This window comes from Natator depressus, chromosome 6, assembly GCF_965152275.1.
Source record: "Natator depressus isolate rNatDep1 chromosome 6, rNatDep2.hap1, whole genome shotgun sequence".
Lineage (NCBI taxonomy): Eukaryota > Metazoa > Chordata > Testudines > Cheloniidae > Natator > Natator depressus.
In genome coordinates this window covers 57,246,188-57,272,211 of record NC_134239.1, presented here as the reverse complement: position 1 = coordinate 57,272,211, position 26,024 = coordinate 57,246,188, and the positions used below count along the sequence as shown (strand labels likewise).

The window sequence follows — 26,024 nt, the reverse complement described above, 5'->3', positions numbered from 1 at the left end:
CTAAGTGACTTGCCCAGAGTCACACTGGAAGCTTGTGGCACAGTACAGAACTCAATCCAAGTCTCTGATGGTATAGGCTAGTGCTCTAACCACTGGATAATGCTTCCTCTCTTTGTTCTCTATTGAGTCCAGTGTGCACTTTCTACAGCTTTGTGAAGATGCAAAAAACTATGCATCAATTAGACTTGATATGCCTATCCCTGGATTACACAGGTTGTTCTTAGGGGAGGACTATCAAGCCTGAACTCCATCCCCACCACCTTGGTCCCCAACAGCTCAAGTTTGTTATTAATGGTTGTTTTTTCGCTTGCCAGCAACAATGGTCTAGTTATTACGCAGTCCTGCCTTGAGTGCAGGGGACTGGATTAGATGACCTATTGAGGTCCCTTCCAGTCCTACACTTCTGTGATTCTATGATTATGTGTTGACAATATGCTCTACCCTGTAGAGAAACGAAATAGAGTCCATTTCCCAGAGAGTTTACACTTGGAAGGTCTGCTTCTTTAAATATTACCAGACACAGTTTCACTGACTTCACTGAGACTAGACCCTGTCAGCACTGCACCCAGCAATAAATGTGCACAGACTGACACGAATAAGGAAGGATTCACCTATACACCCAGAGGAAAGTAAATTTCAGAGCCCACCTTAAGGCATATCTGTTTACCCAATTTTTTTTCTAACGGGCTTGTTTAATGCAGTTTGGATGGGACTAGAGACAGGTGGTTGGATGGATTGCATTAGCTACTTTTTCATCTTGATGTCTTTATTGTTATTTATCGTAAATGCACCTAGTGGCTGTTTGAAGGGTCTGGTATATACACAGAAAGAGAGAAGTATGTGTGTGTGGAATATTATTGGGAGTTAAAAGCTTGTAACTTGAATTATCCAGGGACAAGCAGTTCAAATGCACAAATAATTCATTACCTCTAGAGGAGGGAGAAGAGAAAAAACAAACCAACCCTGCTACAATGATGATTCAGCAAGTAATCAATAAGAATACAGGGCTCCTAACTCTAGAATGCTGGCCCCCTGCAATAGCACGAGTCATAATTAGAGCAGAGGCTAATGCTGTCTGGCTGCACATTCCCACCACAAGCCCTGGAGCAGTGATTTAAACTAACCCAGATTGGCAAAGAGAGGCAGGGAGGTTTCTCTTACCTGCTCATTAAAAGTGAAGTTCCCCTTGGTGCAAAAGGCCAGCACTTAAGTCCCATTTCAGCCTATAGGACATAATTCATCCTATGACTTTTTTTTTTTGTTAATGTTCTGGGGAGGCCAGGTTTTGATTTAGACAGATGTTGGGAATGCATGAAACGGAAAGAAGCCCAAGCAGCTCCAAGCTCATTTACACTCCAAGAATAGGGCTTGCCAGGATTGAGTGGCTACAGACATCTGGAGAAGAAGCAGGTGGGCTAGTTTTGTTTGGCAGGATTTCAAAACTGACACTACCTCAAGGTACAGAGAGAACCCAGCAATATGTCAAGAGTCTAATTAGTTGTAGTTTGGGGCATTTCTACAGTCCTGAGAGAATTAAAAGGCATGGAACGACATGAATTTGGAGATTTACATTAGGCAACAAAATCTTAAATGGTCTCCCTTCTGTACTAACCCCCTGAACATATTCTAAATAGTGGCTGGTTCTTGTCTGTGGAATGAGGAGCATAGCTGACCTTCACTTCCCATGTTAGGGCAGCAGAGGCAGGAGTCAGACACCAGAGAATCTGATGGTATGATATGAGACGATCGTTCGAGGAGAGCATTTGGCTGGCCTGCTCTAGAACTAAGAAGCTTGGCTTGTGGAAAGGGAGGACAATACAGTCAAAAGTAGTTTATCTACACTATGGGCAATATTCACCCCTGCGCACAAGGCCAGCCCAAAGCAAATGCACCACTTAAATGAGACTGGCCCTCCAGAAGGGGCTGAATTTCACCTAACACATCAAGAGAATGTGAGCAATCTCAAAGTCAGGCTGTCCCTATAGATATGGACAGATCCAAACCCCACTTCTTGCCACTTACAATCTTTGATGGCTTGGTCATTAACTCAACCTACAAGTGTCATAAGAAACTGGTCCCACTGAGACCAGTCACTTCTTTGAGGGATCAGCAGTGGGTTACATGCCACCAGGCCTTAACCCAGCATCCTCAGACCACAAATATGAGATGCAGTGTTTGGTTGGCTTTACGCTTTTCACTTTGCTGCCATCAGTGCATCTCTTGGAGAGAGAGAACTCCTTTTGAAAACAAAGTTATGTTTTATTCTGATCAAGCGGTGCTTAGAGAGAGAACCAAACAACTCCACAGTCCCTGTCCCTGACAGTTGCTGATAACCTTTTCTTGAAACTTTTATTTGCTCAGTCTGTTGAGATCACAGGCTCACTTGAAATAAGACAGTGTTGCTAATCCTGACAGTCTCAAATGTTGGGGAGAATACTTTGAATATTTGAGGATGAATTTGCAACACATTCACTTGTTTAAACTTCAGATGGCTCCTCCTCTTAGACCATAAGAACGGCCATATTGGATCAGATCAATGATCCATCTAGCCCAGTATCCTGTCTTCAGACATTGGCCAATGCCAGATGCTTCAGAAGGAATGATCAGAACAGGGCAATTATCAAGTGATCCATCCCCTGTTGTCCAGTCCCTACTTCTGAAAGTTATGTGCTTAGGACACCCGGAGCATGGGGGTTGCATTCCTGACCACTTTGGCCAATTGACATTGATGAACCCATCCTCCATAAATGTATCCAATTCTTTTTTTAACCTACTTACAGTTTTGGCAACAAGTTCCACAAGTTGACTGTGCACTGTGTGAAGAGTTGTGTCTTGAAATATCTTCAAATCTCATGTGTTATTAGTATGTAATATTTATGTCAGAAAGGAGGGATGACCCAGAGGGTAGGATGCTAGTCTGGGCCAGAAGAGACCCTGGTTCAATATCTTGTTCTACCACAGATTTCTTGTGCAACCTTGGGCTAGTCACAATCTCTCTGTGCCTCCTCTCCCCATCTGGAGATAATAGCACTTCCCCACCTCACAGGGAAAATGTCAGCACAAATACATTAAAGATTGTGAAATGCCCAGATTCTATGGTAACGTAAGCCATATAAGTACCTAAGATAGACAGACAGCAGCACCCAGAGACCCCAGTCAAGACTGGGGTTCCAACGTGCTGGGTGCTGCACAAACCACAGGTAGACATGGCCCTGGTGAACTCTCTGCATGCAAAGTGGAGATTAGGAAGAAACTTCCCTTATGGGCAGGTTATTCCATTATCGTGCACTATTGGATTTCTTGAACCTTCTTCTCTTGCCTGATAGTGGCTACCCTCGTAGACAGCATTCCTGACTAGATGAATAATTGGTCTGATCCAATATGGAGTTCTGTGTACCTGTGAATAATATTTTAAAGGTGATTAGAAAGGTTTTGTCAAAGTATATTAGTAATTAGAGACTGAAAACACCTAGCATTCTCTGTGATACACTTTCCAGTGCTTTATCCACTTTAAAGGATGAGGGAGATCTTCAAGCACCAGCAAAGGGTCACATGTGTTGCAGTCAAACAACTGAATAACTTAACAGATGCAGTTGCAGGGAGGTGGAAAACATAAGATCTCTCTTTATATGGAGCTGACAACACATAGAACAAGATTTGTGTTTTCTGCCTCTCTGCTGGGCTTACAGATTTTGAAATTAATGGAAAAATAATAAAGGAGAGAGACATACAGAGACCAAGATATAAACCGAATGAATGAATGTAACGTAGAGTCAGGGGAAAATATTCTATCCTGCCAGAGGGCAAAAGGCAAGTTCCTATTCATTCTCCCGCCATACCACACACAGAGCGATAAGGCCACTCAGGACTGTGGAATATCAAGGTTCATAAATGAGTGAGAAAACTGAAGAGAAAAACCTGCCTTTGACTTGGACACACATATGCGTATGCACACACGTTGCCTTGATTTGTTTTGGACTCTGCAGTCTAATTTAATAAATACATTTTGACTGAAGGACTTTGGTTCATGCAGCATCTCTCTCTTGCCTGATAGGTCTTCTTCAAAGCTCCCTGTTAACACTTGCCCCGAACTATGATAGTATAGGTCTTATAGGATATTATAGTCCTGCCTGTGGACATGAGGCAGGACCATGTTCTCTTTATTCCTATTTCTCCAGGAACTATCACTTTCTTTTGTTTCTGTTGAAGATTACAGTGGACTTTAAACCCCTCAAAGTGTAGCAATTGTATCAAGAAAGGGATAAACAGGGAAACCACGCAGACAATATCACCACTGCAGTAACATCTATTTTAACTCTGATTTTCTGGTGACATGCGGAAGTGTTTGAAAATAATAAAAGTTGTCAAAACATTTTTTATAACAAACTCCTACACATGGAGTATTTACAAGACACCAACATAATTCCATATCTGACTGGTACATTAGTTGCTACCAAAAGAGTCTCCGAGTGCAAATATGCTGTAGGAACGAGCTGTCAGAGGCCAAAATATTGCCTCTCCTGGTATGCTGTGCACCAGCTGTGAGCCTATTTGCTATCTTCCACCCCAGAAGAGGCCACATTTCAGTGGTAGAGTGGTTCTCACACACATATATAGGAACAAATAATGATGCTGTCAGGCTCTTTGCTCCAACAACAGCTGAGGAAGGCATTATAACTGTATAATGCATAAAGCCTCTATAGATGTTGGGGAAAGCAAGCACCCCATGGCTAACCCACGAGCCTGATCAGCTGTGCCAAGAGGGAGGCGGGGGTGCCATGGCCTGACCTCTCCTGCACCTAGGCAGTGAGACCACTTTGGATGTAATAGATGTTATAGAAATCAGAGATATAATATATTTATGTAGTCTACGGATAATAAGTTCAGCTCCTCAGCCCCTGAAATGGGAGAGGCTGCAGTTTCCCAGCCCTGACTTGGGATACAAGCTCTGGAAAAGGCTCTTCACGGCCCTTTATTACTGACCTGTATTCACAGCCTGAATGACTCTTTTTTTGGGGGGGGGGGGGAGGAAGAAGGGGGAGAGGGCGGGGTGTGTGTGTGTGTGTGTGTGTCTGGGGATATAAAAAAAGAGACCAAAAAACCCACAGGGTAAGGCGCCCGCTCTCCCTGCCTCAATAACACTCGCTAATTAAAACACAAAGCAGCCAGGGATGCAGGATTAATGGACACAGCTTCCTCTTTTCAAGTCTCGCCTGCTGACGGATCGCCTCATTCTTCCCCTGCTCTTGAACCTTTCAAAAAAATATGGCTTGCTTATCTTAGTGTGGGGTTGCCGTGGAAACTGCATCCCCCTGCGAGATGCTCTGTCATAACATTTCAGCACTGCACAGAAGGCTTAAAGACACAGCATCCTCCACTCTGGGGGCCTCAGAGCCAGCCAGTGTCTTTGCAGATGGGCAGTTGTCAAAGCCACTGAGAGAGAGAGTTGCAGGGTGAATGAGAGGGAGAGGAGGAAGAAAGGTACAGATGCCGCAGAAATCCACTGCTGCTGTAATTGATGGGTATTGACCAACCTACACTTCCATTTGGTCTCTCAAGAGGCATTTTCCTTTCAACAGTTAGTGGCCTTGCAGATTATTCATAAAGGTAAGAGGGCTAGCAGCAAAACACATCCCAGTTTATCTAGCACAGGCTAGTATAAAGCATCTTCTTCGCTGGAATTTAATTTCAGACTTGTCTTTCAGGCAAGCCCTGGTTTCCCAGTCCTGTAACATGGAGGGGGAAGAAAAAAGTAGCAAGTGCAATAATTACTCATAATGGGAACAAGTCTCCTACAGCTTGCTCCTTAATTACAGGGATGGCATCCAGACTGTAATCACTAGGGGTCTAGATGGAAGTTCTCCAGTCTCTTTGAGGGACAGAATGTGTCAGTTATTAATTAAACATATGAGGCAATTAGCCTCAAAACTTCATAGTAAATCATTACAGCTGCATAATGCTTGCAAAAGAAAAAAAGTGAGCAAAATATACCCTACATTTTCCAGGGGTTCATTGTGACAGCAGCCAAAAAGCACTCCCAAAAGCAAACCTCTTCCTAGGCAAAGAACTGTTTTTGAAGATTTTTTTGGGTGAGAAGGATCTGCACAGTTCTAAAAAGTGAGGCAGTGTCACAGTCACGTCACACAGGAAGCAATGGCTAACTGGCTGAACATGAGCACCCTGTGTGACTCTATGGCCAAAGGAGCTAATGCAATCCTGGGATGTACAAACAGAGGAATCTCAAGGAGTAGAAGAGAGGTTATTTTATCTCTGTATTTGGCACTGGGGCGACTGCTGCTGGAATATCGTGTTCAGTTCTGGTGCCCACAATTCAAGAAGGATGCTGATAAATTGGACAGGGTTCAGCGAAGAGCCATGAGAACGATTAAACGATTAGAAGACATACCTTACAGTGAGAATCTCCAGGAGCTCAATCTATTTAGCTTAACAAAGAGACGGTTAAAAGGTGACTTGATTACAATTTGCAAGTACCAATATGGGGAACAAAATGTGATAACTAGCTCTTCAATCTAGTAGAGAAAGGTATAACACAACCCAGAGGCTGGAAGTTGAAGCTAGACACATTCAGATTGGAAATAAATCCAGACTGGAAAATTTTAATGATGAGAGTACTTAACCCATGAGAATATTTACCCAGGGTCGTGGTGGATTCTCTATCACTGACAACTTTTAAATCAAGATTGGATGTTTTTCCAAAAAGCTTTGCTCTAGGAATTATTTTGGGGAAGTTCTATGGCCTTTGCTACACAGGAGGTCAGATTAGATGGTCTCAATGGTCCCATCTGGCCTTGGAATCTATGAATATTTGAATTCTATTGATGGCATCTTACACTGTTCAGTGCTATAGGAATCTGGGACCTGTGGGAGCCTAGTCTCTCCTGGTTGCACACACACAGCAGGGTGGAGTTACTCTGACACATCAAGCAGAGAAGAGAATCTTTGTCTGTAAATGATTGTGGCATTTTGCTGCCAGTGTTCCACAGCAGACCCTCTTCTCTCAACTCAACTATTGTAATTCCTTTCTCTGTGACCTCCCCAAGCCCCAGCTCTGCAGACTCCAGCACATGCTGCTATTGGTTTCTTACATATGTAAAGAGTGCAGTCACATCATCTCATTCTCAGACTCCCCATTTCAGAATCCAGCTTAAAATTGTCCTAGTTTTTAAAGTCTTCTAGGGATTTACTCCAGAATACCCACCCCAGGGACCAAACTTCTGCTCAGTTACACTGGTGGAAATCCAGAGTAACTTCACTGAGATTGCTCTCTACTCCAATATCTCATCATGCATCAACCTCCATTCTGACCCTCCTAACAAACTGGCCATGGCTGGGTGAGAGCATCTTCTGCTTTGCAGTTCCTACCATCTGGGACAGTGTTCCTTTATCTATGTACCTTATGAACTCTCTCTCACCTCTATAAAACTTTTCATGGAAGATTATACACAGTACAAGTCATACTGCATCATTCATCACCTAAGTACTTATATTTTTTGTGTGCATTGGCGGGCGGGAAAACCAATAAATAGCTATCCCCTCACAGTTTCTAGTTACTAAGAGTCAGCCAGGGAACTCAGGCTGGTTTTACATCTAGAGTTGCCAAGTGAAGTACTTTGACCTTTTCCTCAGTGTGGTCTGGCATTCTTGAAGAATGGCACTTGAGAAAGTTCTTGGGAAGAACACTCTGTGCTCCCGCCTTTGGTAACCAAATGCTACAGCACACTGGTGGAATCTCGCAGCATCCAGTGAGAAGTCTTAAGGAGGCCCCTTTGAGTGGGTGGTTAAAACCAACATGAGGGAAACCTACAGCCATGTCTACACGAGCACTTATGTTGGCAAAACATTTGTCACTCAGGGGTGTGAAAAAAACACACCCTTGTGCAACATAAGTTTTGCTCACATAAGCGCCCATGTGCACAGATGCTCTCCTGCTGACATAGCTAGTGTTATCTCAACAGGAGAGCTCTCTCCCATCGGCATAAAGCGGCTACATGAGCGCTCTTACAGCTGTAAGCTTGTAAGTGCAGAGATGGTCCTAGCGCTAAGGAACTGGGAAACAAAGATCAGGATACTAGTTACATGAGGAGAGCTCAGTGGTCAGGGAGCTTTGTTATTAAATATAGCAAGCATGTAATGAGTTTACTGAAGGAAGCAGGGAGAAGGGTACATGTCCTGATAACAATCACCTGTGGAATTTAAAATCTACTATTTTTTAAATGAAGTGGGCAAGGTGGTTTATGATCCGCTCACCTCTCAAATCACTACTCTGTGAAATGGGACTACACTGTCTTCACTAGCTTCCTATCCATCTCCAAATGGATTGATGAATTAGTTTTTAAAACTTTGCCATTGACTGGGTCCATGTGCCTTGTGGAGCCTGACCTTCTATTGCCTACTCTCATAGCTCTCCCTACATCTACCCAATACTGCTACCTCATACTCAAAATCTCAGTCACCCACTCAGCTATTCCATTCTTGGTCCTGTTTCAGTCAACAGACACACCTACCACTTGAGCTGCTTCCTCCCCCTCCACTATTCTTTCTCCATTTCCTTGGATGTATTTCTCTTCTAACTTGCAACAGAGCAAGCCCCACTGATTTCAGTATAGTTCCCCTGATGCAACTGAAGAGAAGACAAAGGTCTGTCTTTCCAAATCTTATTGTACTCCTTTTCTCTCCACTCATAATTAGACTTTCTATGAAGGGACTTTATGATGCTTTGCAAGCTCTTTGGACCCTAGAGATCTACGTGGATCCAAATGGATCTTCACAAGCATCAATATAGCTGGCAGTCTGGAGGATTACTTGTCACCCTTGTAGCATTCCAAGGGCTACAGACATTGCAGAATAGAACATACAGCATTTCACTTTGAAGTTGATGATTCACAGGTAACAAATTGCTGTCCTCTCCAATACAAACTTTTGACGAAGGATGGGAAGATGTGGGAGGAGGGAAGGAGAGCCTGTACTGAACACTGGACTTCTGAACAGCAGACTCTCAGACTGCTTCTTTTGTCACGTCTGACTTCACCACCTAACTCACTCTCTTCAATGTGAGTAACCCCCAGGCTTCAAATCTTCCAAAGCTCAATATATCAAATAATCCTTAGGTACATGGGACTCAGTGGGTCTGTCAAGGATAAGTATTCTCTGTGCTGTAGAAACAAAGTGATGGAGGAGCCTCAAGTAGACTGTACTGAAGTTACAGTAGAATCTGCTCAGTGACAAGCAAAATGGTGTGAACAGAGCTTGTAGCATTCCAGATAGCTTTCTTATCCCTGGGACAGCAGGGTTTAACAAAGCAGCAAATGATTTATGTACAGAACCAGTACTTACTGGCAATATCCTATAGTTTATAAACATGATTGCCCCATTGCTCAGCTGGCCAAATCTAAAAAAAAAAAAATCACCTTTTACAAAAGAGTTGCCACTTTGGATATGCTGGGGTTTTAAATGATAGAAACAGGACATAGTTTGTTATTCATTTTCACGTAGCTTGGACTTCAGATCTGACCCTTTCTTTCAACAGTCCAACAAAAAAGGAAAAACACATTTTGGATTAAATTTTAGCAGAGCTATGTGAACTCTTCCAAGTTTGGTTAGAAAAGGGCTTGTGAATTTTATGTCACACTGGTTTCCAGGCCCTGATGATCACAAAGTTTCCAGCTTCAAAGAACCAGGATTCCCCATGGTAAAATCTCATGAATCCCAGTCTTACATCTGGGTCCAAGCACATTCCTCCGCTCCACTCGCTATGTGAGTGATGGACATGTTGGAAAAAAGAACATGACTTTTCCCAGTGAACACAAACACTAAATACTGTGGCAAACAGAAGCTTCGAAGTGTGTGCAGATAGCGAGAGAATGAAAAAAAGTTGTATCCAACTTTCCCAAAAAGTGCTTGGATCTGGATTTGGACGCAAGGCGGACTGAGTGTCTAATAATGTTTTGCGCTGAGTAACAGAGGGTAAATCCAGGTGCATGCACATGCCCAGCCAGGTTTAGACTTAATGCTGATTTATGAGCAGATCTCCAATAGTCTGGTACAAGCTCTAACACTTTTCCACTAAACTAAGCTACCAGCAGGGCTGAGGTTTCCAGGTTAGGACAGCATAGTAACCTTAATGGGCCACACCATTCATTACAGGTTCAAAGTCATACCTCATCCACCTCTAGATTTCATCCTTTTGGCATAGTCCATAACATTTTCAAAGAAAACCCTACAACTTTTTTTGTCGACATGGTGTAATTTGGCTTTGGGCTGGGGAGTGGAAGGAAAGAATGAACAAAAGCTTCAGCAAAAACAAGGATAAATGTCTATAATGTCACATATTGTCCAGGTTCATTCCAGGAACAAGATAGTAATTAATTAGCCTACCATGTTCATGCACCCTTGAAAAGACAAGAGTGCACTTTCTGTGGGCAGCCAATGCTAACCCAATACAGTAAACCAGATGAGCAGGGTCTGTTATCCCATGGCCCTGCCTACAATCATCACTAGGTTACAATATAGGCATCATCTCTGACTGATTTCCATAATCAGCTAGGAAGACAAGTATTTTATAGCCTCCGGAATTCAATAAATGCTAAATCATTATAACTTTATAATGCAATCTAACCTTGTTTGGGCGGGAGGGAGAAGGTGTCTGTAACTTTCATATTCACATTGGGGGGGGGGGGGGGGAGGGGAAGATAAAAAGGTTCCTAGAAAATAACTTGACAGATACAAGCATCAAAATCATCCCAAACATCTGAAGAATGATTTCCAATTAAATATGCTAGGGCTTCTGTCAGCCTATTACCAGTGTCTCAGTGATCTGAACTGATCTCCCATGGCTCAGGCACGGACAGCTCAGTTAAATATTCTATATGCATTTTGGAAGAGAGGCCTATAAAGTGTCTGGGAAGAATGGGGGAAAATCTTGATGTGTAACTTCAAATGACTTACGAGCCTATCTTGTACTTGTGGGAAGGTGAATCCTAGTGTGTGTGGATATAGAACACATGGTTGTTGCCAGGCAAGATCAATGCATACCAAAGCTGGAGAGTTTTTAATTTCCTGAGGGCAACTAGCAGGAAATAATGCCATTTCATGACACACTGCCAGACAGTTTTTGTCTTTCACCAGAGCTTTTTATTAACCCAATTCCAAGCCTCACTGTCTAACTGTGCCTCATGCATCGCTGATCAAAGACTTCATAATGGGGCACCTCTTTGGGGGATTGTGGGTATTCTGGATGGGCCATGCATCAGCCCGTGTGGGGGAAAAATTTGTATTGTCTGCTATACTCCTGCTGAGGAATAATGAAGTAGCATATTGCAAATGCAGTCAAGGGTCTCAAATCGTGCCAATTTTCTCCTTATGTAACACCACTCATCAGTATAGAATTTGGACTGAGGAGTCTCCAAGAGTTTAGTTTTCAGTTACTAGTGAATGGGGCGGATATTTAAATCCTTGCTCAGGCAAATATCCCATTGAACACAATGAGAGTTTTACTTGAGTAAGGACAACATGAAGACCTCAGGGATTGAACCATTCTTTATATGGCACCATTGGGCTAAAACTTACCTTTAATCTGGAGCACACGGTTGGGAGGAGTTCTCAGACATTCTCTGTACAAATAGGGTTGGCAGAATTCAATTTTTTTTCTAATTGACATTTTTAATCCACTTTTATTTTTAAGACTTTTTTTCTATTTATAACTAGTTTTATGTTTACAGTTGTGGAAGGGGTAGGACTGGGGTTAGGACAGTGCTCATAGTAGGGCTGCAGGAGGCTCAAGACAGCAGGGTGAAAGGTGCAGGGGAGGCTCTAGTCATCCTGGCCTGGCGGAGCAGAGACTGTAAGGAGGATGAGACAACCCTGGCTGTGGGGGAGGCTGCCCTGCTGCTGAACAGTTCCTGCCTAGTGAGTGACCGAGTGAGGCTGTGATAGCCATAGAGGGCTCCCTGCATGGCCATGCGGTTGGTGACACAGGACCCTTGCCGGCACAAGGTGTGGAGAAGGCTGAGGTCCTGGTGGGACACAGAAAAAACACACTGCCAGGACCGCGAGGAAAAGGACGCATTCCCTGTCGTGTGGGAGGCCAACCCCACTGCTGAATAGCTCTTGCACGGGGACAGAGCCTTTCAGCAGAGGGATAGCTGCCTCTGCAGCTGGGGACTCCTCCTCACAATCCTGGCCAGGGATCTCTACTCTGCTGGGCCAGGCCCACAGCTTCCCTGCCACCTTGTGCCAGCAGGGATTGGAGGTCACTGACCCCACTCGCTCATATCCACCAGTCAAGAGCATGGGAGTTGCTCTTGGGCAGGAATGGTTCAGCAGCAGAGTGACCTCCCCTGCCACCAGGGCCTCCTCCTGCTCCTCCTAGTCCTAGGCAGGGGTCTCTGCTCTGCCCCGCCAGGACCATACCCTCCCCCCACACCTTGTGCCTGCAGAAATTGGGTATCACTGGCCCTGAGATAGCACAGGGAGCCCTCTGCAGCTCTGCTGTCCTGGACCCACCCACTCCCGAGACCATCAGGCTGCAGAGGGCTCCCTGCATAGCTGGTGACACTCAATCCCTGCAGGCACACTGATAGTTACCGATTGATATATTTTCCTTGATTTCAGTGCGCCAGCTGAAATCGACATTTAGTGACAGTTATCAATTAAAATCGAATCCTGCCAAGCCTGTGTATAAAGCAAGCATGATGATCCTGGGAGAGCTGCTGGAGCTTAGTTGCTGCTACACCTTTTGCAAAGGTACATTATGTAATCCCCCAACCACCTGACAGGCTAACCCCACTGGCCAGTGAGAATGGGAGTAGCCCGCTCTCACCTTCAAAGTTTCTGGTGATGTCAGAGATGCATGGCCATTGTGTAGCCCACTGATCACTGTGTTACGTGTCCCTCTCATTGCCTGATCCATAGAGGGAGGATGTCTGTTACAGCCCCACCTAAAACCTGGCTCTTCAGCTCAAGCTATACTTATATTTTCAGGACTGAAAGCACCCAGTTCAATCCCCAGTGCTAACCAAATGGTGCCCATCATAATTGCAGGTGAAAGCGGGGAGAATCTGTGTGTCTAGACTTTCTTTGCCAGAAGTTCCTTACCACTAGTTCAGTTCTGGTGGTGGCAGCCCTGCTGTAGACTCCAGGTAACTACCAGCACTTTAAACAGCATATCATCTAAATCTGCTCACAGCAGTTCTATGTGAGAGCACCTTGGCTACGCTAATGCTACTTGTGACAGACTGACAATATCCTGAAACAATCTTCTGGAATAAAGATAAACCTTATTGACTTAGGGTTAACACTTTTAGGGTACCATCTATTAAAAATGCACTTGTGTATGTTACTGTGGCATTGTATGTACCTTCTGTAGTAGGGAGGGGGGATACTAGTGAACTTCCTCTAATATCAACCCTTTGAATATGGAGAAATATGCATAAACTAGTTCAAACTGGGTTCTCCATGGATCAATAGACAAAGAAAGAGTTCTTGGATAAATAGCCTGGTTTTAAACTGGCTCATGGCCTTTTTCCTGATCCAGCAAACAGACAAGACCCCTGGTCCACAGAAGACCTCAGTCCTCGCGGAAACATGGAAGGACTTGGCCTATTAAGGTTTGTTCTGAGCTGAAGCTCTGATGAACTGGTAACCACAAGGAATTCCCTGGAATCGAGGGGTGAAGGACTGCTCCTGCCAGAATCCACATTTGGGTGATGTCTGAGAGTATTAGCATGTGTGCAGTTTTTTTTTTATTGTACAGTACCATATAGCTGTAGCAATCACACCTGTGTGATCCACCTCTGAAGAGAAAGCATGCAGGTATCCTTGGGAACGGCACAGTGAAGGCAGTAAATTGTGCAGCTTCTGAATAACCTAGTCAGAAGGGAGAGAGATGCTGGTCTCCATCCAAGAAAGGCAACAGCTGGAAGCTTGAGCATGGGTGCCTTTGCTGGGCCACTGAGGAGAAATAAAGGTGCAGCTGCCCTGAACTGTGACCGTACTAAAGTTGATGCTCCCAGCGGAGCTGAAGTACTGGTAGCAATAGTGGAAATTTTGAGAGAAATCAACTGAGGAGTATAAGAACCCAGTCTGCTCCTGGCCTCTGTGACAGGAGTGCAGGAGGGTGAGAAGTTGCCTGGTGTCCTTTCTTCCCTCTCCCTCACCCACCAGTGTCATCTATCCCTATGCACACCAGGCAGCAGACAGTTAGTTTGAATATACTAGAGAAAGAACAAGGTCTCTGCCTCCCAGGAAGCTTATCTTTTGTGGCATATTGTGCCCAGAAAGTTCACACCGAAACATCTCGGCTTTATTTCAAAGAGCTTCTGCTCCCTACATTTCTTAAACAGTTTGTCATTTCCACTCCTTTCCTCAGGATTGACGACACTCTCCCATTAAAATAGATGGGAATTCTGTTACTAAACTCCAGTGGGAACTGGATTGGTCTGATTATATATATATATATATATATATTTTAAATGAAACCTTTCACAATGGTTGAAGAGGGAGCCTTCACAGAGTAATCCAGGAGATAAATGTTATTGTCAGATGTCTGAGACTGAATAAATGAGGCAAGGCTCTTTACTGCACCTTTAAAAGGTTACAAGATAAGTAGATCCCTCTTTCTTTCCATTCTTTTATTTACAGCTTTACAACTGTTGCGTCTCCCTTCTGGATGAGGCACTGGCTTCATCTATAAATTTCAGCGACAGCCTTTCTTCAAGTTCTTATTTAGTGAGACTGATGGCTGCTGCTACCATTGCACAGGGCCACTCACTGGAACAGTTCACAGGGAGACACCCGTGTTTGATGATCTCTGCATCTCTCACCACAGCCCAAAGAGGCAGAGAGAGAATTACCCTTAGATCAGCCCTGACACAGGAATGTCATGTCGTGTCGTGCTCTTCTGAGTAAAGAGAGAGCCCCTAACGGACAGTGTGGGGACATGACAGCTCTCTGACATTTCTTCTGTTCACTCACTAATCAAGTCTAGAAAAGATTTTTATGGTACCTAGAATACACAACAGTGACTCTAGCCAGCTACACACTACACAGGTGAGTTATGCTGCTAGAGCCTGGACTAATTTTAGAGCCACTGCTAAAGCCATACACTTTCAAGGCAGGCCTGTTCACTGTGGAGTGTGCAAAATGTGGGCCCAATCCAGCCACGTACTGAGCAGCTTCCACTCACACTAACTTTGAGCTGAGGTTGCTCAGCACTTCCCAAGAGTTGCTCACTCTCTTTCCTCAGAGCTGCATTGGTAAAATACTTCACCTCTTCAGCAGGTGGATGAGCATGAGAGGAGGTCAGATGTGGGTAACTATCATTAAAGCTCTTAAATGCCTATTTAACAACAATTCAGTTGGTCACCACTGATACTAAAACAGCCTGGGGAATAGTGTTTGTTAATGGATAACTGTGACATTGTCAGCAAAGGGCAGAACAAAAGCAAAACAAATTGGAGAGGGAACTGTAAAAACTACATAAAACACAGATTATTGGCGATTTTAGGGTAGTATTTATCTGGATTATTATTGCATCTTAATTGATCTTTAAAATCAGATGCATTGTGGGCTATACACCAGAGGTAGCATTAAACCCTAACATGCAGGTTTCAGAGATGAACTAGCAGTTACTTATTGTACAACCTTAGCATCTAGTCAGCAACCAGAGGAAACTGATGCAGCCACCCAGGAGGGCTCAGAATTGCTACAACAGCAAAAGTATGAAAGCAAATTACAAGACTATCCACACAATGCCATTAAAAATAAAATAAGCTTAAGATATGCCTTTGATGTACAAATTGCTTCACAGAAAGCCATATTTTAAACCTAGATAAAAAGTATATTTAGTGTGCAGAGAGCATGAGAGCCCATTAATGAGCAAGGGAAAAAAAGTCACCAAATCATACAGACACTAATAGAATAACAGTATGAACCTGCATTATAGAATAATTAGAGCAGGAGGCTGGGATCCATAACCACAGTGGGAATTAAACAAGCACATAGGACCCTGGTATCTGTTGCTGGCCTCTTCACAGATACTCTTTCTGGCCCTCAGCAAGTCACTTCCCTCCCCTCACCCTGTGCCTCAGTTTCTCGGTCTGTAAAATGGGGATAATATTAATCAAACTGACAAGTGTTATGAGACTTAACTCAATGTGTATAAAGTAGTTTGGGGTCCTCAGATGAAAAAAAGTGTTTTATCAGCCCAAAGTGTATCATCGGCATTAATTAATTAGCAATATTGCTTTTCCAGGCTAAACTCATTCACCAGGTTCAGTTCAGTTGAATAGCAAGTTACAAACTCGGGTGTTTATAACACCAACCCTGATAGATCCTGAATGGGTGATGGGCTAGAAGAAGCCACTGCTATCATAATCTAAAGGTCTATGAAAATGACTCCTACATGTCTCTGGAAGAATCTGCTGTAACAGTCCATTTATTCCACACTTTTAGAGTCTGATCAAATCTGACAGTCACAGTGGTTATCACGTACTGGGTAGGCAGGTTCAGTGACTATGAACGTTCCTTTCAGTGCTATACTCTTGCCCTTTAAGCTGGCTTTGGAAGTTATTGTACACAATGGTAGTTATCCTGGGATGCAGGGTGGCTATAGTGAAACATTGTCTGCCTACAAAACTGCAACAAGAAGAAGAGTGAGGTCATGCATCAGAGTTTTTTTTTTTGTCATCCTGAGCACAGAGCATGATCGGGGAGGACTGAGCCCAGATCCGGGACTCAGGAACTGCCACCTACTCTTCCTGACTCTGTCACTGACTTGGAACACATCTTTGGACAATCTTCTCCCTAGATTCTTACATAGTGCCCAATTCCACAGTATCCAAGTGCCTCTATGCCTCAATCTCCCCATTGATAAAATAGGGGTAAAACATCCCTACCTCTCAGAAGTGCTATAAGGATTAGTCAAGGTACAAGGTGTTATGATGTAGGCAGTGTGCTCCTTGGGGGTAGGATGGCTAGTCAGGAGACATGACTTCTAGTCCCAATTCTACCCAACTTGCAGGACCGAAGGCAAAGTGCAGCCTCTCTACACCTTTTCCCCATGAGAAAAATGAAGATAATTATACCTACCCACCTTTGTAAATTGCTTTGAGATGTATGAATGTAAAAGCACTAATTGCTAGGTATTATTTTCTGAGGGATAACCTCAGCACCTTAGGATAGTCACTCTCTATAGACATGACCTTTCCTTACCAAAGGGCTCCAGCCAGCCCCACCAACACATGGCACTGACTTCAGAAAATCCCATTGCACCATTTTTACTACATGGACTTGCATGTCTGAACTTAGACTCGAGCCGTGAGTGATCGGAACTCATCATTTTACAATAGTATACAATATGTCTGAGCAGGCTATTTCCAGACACAATTTTCCTGTGAATATTTGATAAAAGCTGAAGTTTAGGTTAAATATACATTGGAGCTTTTCTCTTTCCTCCTCCTGAGGGCAATCAGTGTCTGGATTTCTCTGCCCCAGGAGGTACTGGCACAATCCACTCTGCTAGGATTCAAGAGGGGAACAAGTGGACAATTACCCAGATAGCGATCATATCTGAGGGAAGAAGTGAAACCAGCTGACAAGTCATTGCGCTTCTTGCTCATGTGGACAGGGTTTAATTGATAGATTAATATTGCATGGGGGAGAGAAGGAATTCCCCCACAGGGCATATTGGCAGGAAACTTTGAGAGTGGAATTTCACCTTCCTTTGGTGCATTGACCTGGTATTATCTGTTAGGACCAGGTGGCCATATCTAATAGTCTCTTGTACTTGCAGAGGGTTTAGGCATTGGGGAACATTGCTCTTTCCAGTTTCTGCTATGTTTCTATACAGCATCTTAGAAGTCAGAAATGGTGAATGAGATCTCTGGTCTATTTCCCTGCCAATGGAGGACCATCCCCTGTTGTATAGTTTCTAGTGCTTTTTGCAGTCTAGCCTCAAAAGTCTCAACTGATAGAGCTCCCTCCAGTTTTCTTAGTAGACTAATCCACAATCTCATGGACACATTAAGAAGTTCCCTTGAAGCATAGTCTAAATTTTCCTTTCCTTAACTAGGAACAATGGGTTAAGTTATTTCCCAGTACGGCCATCCTAAGTAATTCCTCTCCCTCCTTGAAGTTTATACTATTTGCACCTCTGCACAGGGGTGGAGCTGGGAGAGGCACCCCCGGCACATTAGAAAGTCAGCACCTCTGCTCTGTCTGGCAAAGCTACATACCAGCAGTTTCATTCAAAAGATACCACTGATCACTTTCACAGGGGAGGGATAGCTCAGTGGTGTGAGCATTGGCCTGCTAAACCCAGGGTTGTGAGTTCAATCCTTGAGGGGGCCATTGAGGGATCTGGGGCAAAAATTGGGGAGTGGTCCTGCTTTGAGCAGGTGGTTGGACTAGATGACCTCCTGAGGTCCCTTCCAACCCTGATATTCTATGATTCTATGAAAGGACCATGAAAAAGTCAAAGGATATTAAAGTAACATTGTTACAGAGACCCTCTGAGCTGATCACCTGTACTTTCAAATTTATTTAAAAATGAGCAATGTATATGAAAATGATGGGATACAGTACCAGAACTGAGCTGCTCTTAAAGTAGTCTGTATAGCACCTAGCCCAAAAGGATGCTGATACCCAATTGATTGTATTCCTGTAAGCCCCAATCAACCAACAAACAAAGGACCTGATTTTCAGAAGTGCCATGACTCCAACTGACTTTTCTGGAAGCTGTGTGTGCCCAGTGTGATGATATCCCTGGTTGGATTATTTGTGAGGACTGAATCCAGGACCTTTGGATCTAAAAGCGAGGTCCATTGTTTTGAAGGCAATGGTAGACTCATAAACCTCATATGGTCTAGCCACTAAAGGGAGACAAGACCCACACTGCTGCTAACACGGACTTGGTAAGCACCCCTAAAAATCAGGCCCAATGAGAATAAAATTTGAAACTATTAAAATGGGAGTAGTCTGGATAAGTAACAGGATAAGTAACACTGAACACTATAAAATAGTCACTAGCAGTTACTCTAGAAGTCAGAGTTAAATTTTATCCCTACAGTAATGTAACAGCACTGTGTATCAACATTTAAAATGTTTCTTACACATCTGTTTAAGCGGAGAAGAATATTCTTATTAAAACTAAATAAATAACCAGGCACAACAAGAGGGCCAACTGCCATACTCCAGCTTCGCTCATCTGAACTCACAAAAGGTTATTTACTTAGTCACAACCCTTCATACAGGAGGTTTATTTATTTATTTAGACAGGGGATTTCTGCAATCCTTCAGGCTTAGTCAATCAGCACCACTCTCAGCATTCCAAATGAATGTTTGTTAGCATCAGAATTATATTGCCTGCTTATTCAATGCCAGGAGGAAATATTCATGCTGATGAAGGTTAAACAGATTAGCAGAGCTGAAGCCAGAGTGCTTCTCTTATTTACTTGAAAGCTTAAGTCTTTCTGTCATTTAAGGAGCAGGTGGCTTGGCTTGGAAAAGGATAGAAATGTAGGGCTGGAAGGGACCTTAAGAGGTCATTTAGTCCATCCCCCAGAGCTGAGGCAGGATTAAGTATACTATGTTCGACCCTGGAGTGGGGTGGTTACAATATCTGGTGTGTCTGTGGTATGTATACACACACACGAGACATCAAATGTCACAAAAATGCAGTCCTGGAAGGGTAAATAATGAGTCTGGTTACAGAACAGGAGCAGAGAAAATAACTTCTAGGGGGTCACATTCTTCTCAACCATTCCACTGCATTGAGGCAGGAGGTAAACAGAACTGTCATCCTAATTTCATGTTCCACTGAAACCCAGGAGGAAATAATTCAATATGAAATGCAAAGAGGCCAAAATCTGCAGATGAAGAAAGAGGAAGTAACTTACATGTAACTGGAGGTTCTTTGAGATGTGTGGTCCCTATTTGGGTTCCAAATGTGGGTGTGCATGCGTGCCATGCACCAGAGCTGGAACAATTCTGTAAAAAAGAAGTGTCTGTTGACCCATACGTGCATTGTACTCGTGTCTGTAGCTGAGGCTATAAGAGGCCGTGTGGATTGAAGCCGCTTCAGTATCCCTCTTACCACTAGGCAGCATAGCCCATAGCAGTGGGGATGGAGGCAGCTATTGGAATCCAAAATAGGAACCACACATCTCGAAGATCCTCCAGTTACATGTAATAACCTCCTCCTCTTCTCTGAATGATGGTCCCTACATGGATTCCAAACGTGGGTGAGTAGCAAGCAGTGATCAGTGTGAAGGAGGGTGCGAGAACTCATGAGAAGTTATAATCTATAAGACGGTGCAGCTGACAGCCTCATCTGCTGCCAGGGCAATGGAAAAAGTGAGAGGTAAAGGTGTGGACAGAGCTCCACGTGGCTGCTCGGCAAATGTCCTGTCATGGCACGTCCGTGAGGCAGGCTGATGTGGCAGTGTGTGCCCACTTGGAGTGAACCGTGACTCCAAGAGGTGGAGGTATCTTGGAGAATGTGTAGCATTCATAGATGCAATGGGAAATCCATTTGGAGATGTGCTATAAGGAGAGGGCTTTCCCCTTGAAGCTTTCGGCAATGACAACAAAGAACTTGGGTGAAGAGCAGAAGGCACAGGTGCATTGGAGGTAGAGGGCCAGTGCATGGTGGACATTGAGAGCATGCAATGTTCTGACTCTGAGAGGTGTGGGGCTTGGGATAGAAGACTGGGAAGCGGATGCACTGGTTGAGGTGGAACGTGGACACCACCTTAGGGATGAATTTGGGGTGCAGATGGAAGGAGACCTGGCCCTTATGGAAGATGATGTGTGCGGCGGGGTGTCAGCCATGATGGCTGCAAATTTGCTAATGCATCATGCCAACGTGATGGCGACCAAGAAGATAACCTTCACTGAGAGGTGGGAGAGAGAGCACATCATGAGGGGTTCGAAGGGTGGCTTGGTGAGGGCAGAGCATGACATTAAGGTCCCAGGAAGGGGTCAGTTTGAGCATCAGTGAACAGACATTGAGCAAACCTATGAGAAAACAAACGGTGGTTGGGTGAGTGAAGACAGAGGAACCATCCATCGGAAGGGCGAAGGCACTGAGCTCCACCAGGTAGACCTGTATGGAATTGCGGGCAAGGCCTGACCGTTTGAGTTGGAGAAGGTAGTTGAGGTGAATAGGAATGGTTATGGAGTCTAGCGGGTAATCGTGGTATGAGCCCAGATGGTGAACCGTTTCCATTTTGCTTGATAGCAGGCCCTAGTCGATGGCCTTCTGCTGTTCATGAGGACATCACGCACTGGGGTAGAGCATGCAAACTCCATCCAAATACCAAGCCATGAGTGGAGTGGGCTTGGGTTGGGGTGGTGGCGTCATCCCTGTGCTAGCATGAGGAGATCCAGGTGTGCGTGGAAGTAAAGCAGGGAGCGAGCGGAGAGGGTCTGTGAACCAATATTGGTCAGTATGGCCATCACACGGTCCCGGCAAATCGTGCACAGGACTTACAGGAGCAGAGGAATGGGCGGAAAGGCATAGTGGAAGTCACCAGTCCAGAGGAGAAGAGCATCACCTTGTGAGTCTGCCCCTACAACCTGCCTGGAGCAATAAAGGGGCAGTTTGTGGTTCTCACTGGTCACAAACAGGTCCCAGTGTGGGGTGCCCCACCTGAGGAAAACAGAGTGTAGGGTGGGATTGTGCAGTTCCCACTCGTAATTCACGTAGAAGGACCCGTTGAGCGTGTCTGCAAGGAAGTTGTGGGCAACCAGGAGATATGCAGCCTGGAGCATGACACTGTGCTTGATACACCTGTTCCAGAGGTGCACAGCCTCCACACACAGGGAGGGAGCCTTGGTGCCACCTTGCTTGGGATCCAGACTGCAAGACAGGGCAAGAAGGAGTGGTCTGATTCAGAGATGCCCTTGGACTTAGAGGATGGGTTCGGCCATCGTGGAACTAACAGTTTGAGGAGGAAGGCGCATCTCTCTCTGAGAAGAGCAGTAGAGGTTCATCCATTGGAGAAAATAGTACTGAGGTGTCTGGGGGACTTGAAGGTAATGGGGAACTTGGGTAAGGCAGCAGCAGCTCCACAGTGGGCAGCAGCAGTTCCAGGTGACCGAGCATGCGGAGGACCACCCATGGCAGACCAGAGGTGCCCAGCAGCATTGATGGTGTTGGCGGCAAAAGCGGTCAGCATGGCAGGGCAGATTGTGATGGTGCTTCTCCTTGTACTCCGTCCAGGACTTCTTGGGAGCTGGAGCAGCTGGGTCGATGCCTGACTTCTCACTCTCCCTGACCTAGCTCAGGGAGGCAATGCTGTGTTTAGGGGCAGTCCCAGCCTGGGACCCACCCTTATGCCCATTGTGGGATTTGTCAGACTGTGGAGGTACCGACTGATCCAGTGCTCGGGAAGAAGACAGATGGACACTCACTGGTAGGGACGAGCACCATTCCAGCTCTTCCAACAGTCCTGGATCCAACTGCGCATAGCCTCTCCCATTAGGAATTTACAGAGATGAAGTTCCCTGGCTTCCCATGTTTGGGGCGTGAACAAACGGCAAATGGTTCAGCAGGCAAAGTGGCTTTGCCAAGGCAGTACAGGCACGGTTGGCACTCATCGCTCATAGAGGAGGAGAGTGGGCATGAAGCACAGGTTTTGAAGTCAACTTGCCAGGGCATAATCCTGAGTGGGGGAAGAAAGGAACCCTAACTACAATATTAATACACTATGAAAACAAGAAAAATACTATCTACAACTATATACGTGAAGGAAGAATGAACAACCAACTTTCCTAGCGAGGCTAAGAAGGCAGCGGAAGAGGGGTTCTCTGGCCATGCAACAGAAAGAGGAAACTGGAGTGGTGTCGACCCGCACAGCCTCTTACAGGCTCAGCTGCAGACACGAGGACAATGCACGACACACGTGCGGATCAACAGACACGGCTACAGCATGGTTCCAGCTCTGGCGCATGGTGCGCATGTGCACCCATGTTTGGGATCCATATAGGGACCATCACTCAAAGAAGAATTGTACTTTCAAGCTTTTAAGAGGCAGTTATATAAAGCAGAAGTATGTGTGAGAGATTGTGTTCACATGCACTACACAAAAACTATGGACAGGACTTTCAAAAGCACTCAGAATTCACCCCGCTCTGTTCTCATTGAAGTCACGGTTATTTTCCACTATATGAGCAGAGTTAGACCAATGCTAATTACTTTTGAAATTCCCCCTCTATGTGCACTGGGTGCGTGGCAATTACTTTTTTTCTGCACCATTTTAATGGCCTAATCCAAAACTCACGGACTTCAAATATGCTTTGGATCAGGCCCTAAAAGAGTAGCAGGAAGCTAAACTGAAGCACAGCTTTCACATTTGCACATAGAAAATGAAAAGCAAAGTGACAAGTAGAGTTAATTATAAAAAAAAGCCTTCTGTGAATCAGTAGGGAACAAAATTGACAAACTGAGAGCTTACAAAGAGCGGACAAGCTCTTTAAATTTAAATTTTAGTTGGCTCATTCGACTGACTCCCGAATCAATTTTGTTCAAAACTCCAGAGATTACAGGGCTTGCTGTTAATTCTCCAGCAAAATAAGGAACATGACTGAACCAATTAGGGATGTGGCAAAACCATCCCCGCACCCTTGCATTCCGCTCTTCTATCTTATCTTTCTGCCTCCTGCCGTCTCCCTCTACTGAGGTGCATTTGAAGGTTGTGTCTTGTCTACCACACACTAAAGCAAACTCAAGCACTGTCTAACAGAGATGTTTTCTGAAGCACTTTTGAGGGGGGGGAAATGCCTCCTCCCCCAAGTATAGTTTAAACAGATGTGGCATTTCTAAGAAGCCCTCAACTGATGGCCTTTGAAGTCTAAAAGAAATCTCAGCTTTGAGAGCTACATTTCCTACCTAAAAAATCTCCAGGGAGTTTTGACAGAAATAAAAAGCAAACCCTCTAGATCCCTCTCTCATGCTATTTATGAGATTTTTTTTTAATTAGAGAGGCGGCTGCAACAAACTTTCACAGACGAGTTCTCACACAGAGAGTTCACTTACTGAGATCATTAACCTCAGCGCTAGGGGCTAGGATTCTTCCCTAGGCACAGACCTGCACAGAATGAGCCAGGCTTTTGCAAGCAGGAGACAGAATGTGAGAGTCACTGCAGAAGCAAATAGGGGATGAGGAAGATTTGAGAGAAGAGCTGGTACAGAGGGAGAATGGGAAACCTAACTTGTCCATTATGTGTAAGCTTCACCCCTAGGCAGAGGGAAAGCATGAGGAGGCTTATGTGCCACCTACTACCCACTTATGGCCACAGTGGGGCTTAACTGGCACACAGGCTTTGTGCTGGGCCTCCACACAGAGCTGATTTTCACCCTATATACAGCAGGTTGGAATGTGGTTTGCAGTTTTACACTGGACTCTCATTCCCAGGGTTATAAAAGGCATCACTGTTCAGCAAGGGGCATGACTCATGTCACAGAAATGCTAGTCAGAATTCAAACAATTTTTATTTAAAAATATGTGCGCCTTCTTCTCTGTTTCCCCTTCTGCCTGGAGCTGACTCCTTATCTCAGTGCCCAAGGTGCCAGCTTCCCTTCAACTTCAGCTCTTCTTTGGTTTGGGTTTTCTTTCTATTTACTCTCAGACATTGGGGCAGGTCTTCCTTTGCACCACATCAAGCACCTGCTTGGTCCATAAATAGTAACAAAGTTGCCATTACCCCTGCCCTAGCAAGAAGTGCTTCATTTCCTAACTCTGCTACCTTTTAGGCAGCTGCTAGGAAGTTCTAGTTTCCCTTGAAAAGGCTTATTTCTCCCAAATATGGTAATAGGGCATGTCTGATGGAGGCAAGTTCAAAGATATGCCCTCTAATGAATTCCATAGAGCAATATAAATCTGTGAGGTTAGTACTTGGTGGGGGACAGTATTTCTGGTTTATCTTCAGCAAAGAGACTTCCCAACTTCCCCACCCAGTGAAGATCACTCATACACAGAGGCACTGAACAGGTTAAAGTTTCCTCTGTCTTGTCTTGGCTCCCTTTCCAGATTAGGGGAACAATGAAGTCTCCGTACTTTGTGATATTGCTAATGCTTCCCGTGGGGATAGAGGCGCCTGCTGCAAAAAGGATTATGATTATGGCTTAGGCAGGGTGTGCAGTGTACTGCCGTAAGAGGCAGAGAGTTATCAGGAAAGAAACTGAGCTTCCCCCAAACTATACACCCAGGACTCCTGCCTGCTTTGGGTTTTGGCCAATGGCTCTGCTTCAGATCACACACCCGCTTATCGGGAGTGATAAAGGAGCAGCCGACCGGACATCCGACACCCACAACCAGATCTACTGGTTATAGATCATCCCACCACACTAATGTACATAAAGCACTAAACTGGTCAGAGCACAGTATAGCACAGCCTCCTGTTTGTACAGTGACTTCGTAGTCATGTCTACACTAGGGAAATTTTGAAAAATTTTCCCACTGCTGTGGGCCTGTAATTAGGTGGATCACCCCTGAAGGCCTGGAGTACTGGGGCTAGCCACCCCAATTACAAAATGAGCCACACCTGGGAGAGATCAGGGTGACTCTCCTGTAAAGAGCAGCAGGAGGCTACAATGAAAGAGGGAATGCTCAGGGATCCTAGACTGCTAGGAATGAGTAGGCTCTAGCAGAGAGTCCCGGGAGTCAGGCCTGAGACTCAAGCCAGCTAGGGTCTGGGAGTGGCCTGCCAAAGCAGAAAAGGCCCCAGGCAGGAAGGCCTGGGAGGAAGGAGGAAGAGAAATCTTTGTTTTGTGTGGATTTTTGGATAAACTTGAAAACTTTATTTTGAATATTTGTTAATTTAGTAAAGCACAACCTGAGAAGGGGTGGGAATAGACAAATGTGGGGTCTGAGTTTATTGAACAGTCCAAAGGGGAAACTGAGGAAGGCTGCCTGCAGTATGGCCACCAAGGAGCACACAGGAGGTGGTTGGCGCAGTTACAGAGCCCTAGTGTAGACAAGGCTGCTGGCACTTTAAACACTGTG

General features: G+C 44.9%; 1 protein-coding gene across 5 annotated transcripts in view; it reads right to left on the bottom strand.

Moving 5' to 3' along the window:
* TSPAN18 (tetraspanin 18) overlaps positions 1-26,024 on the bottom strand; it is a 167,952-nt gene that overhangs the window by 112,095 nt on the left and 29,833 nt on the right. The gene's annotated exons all lie outside the window — the stretch shown is intronic.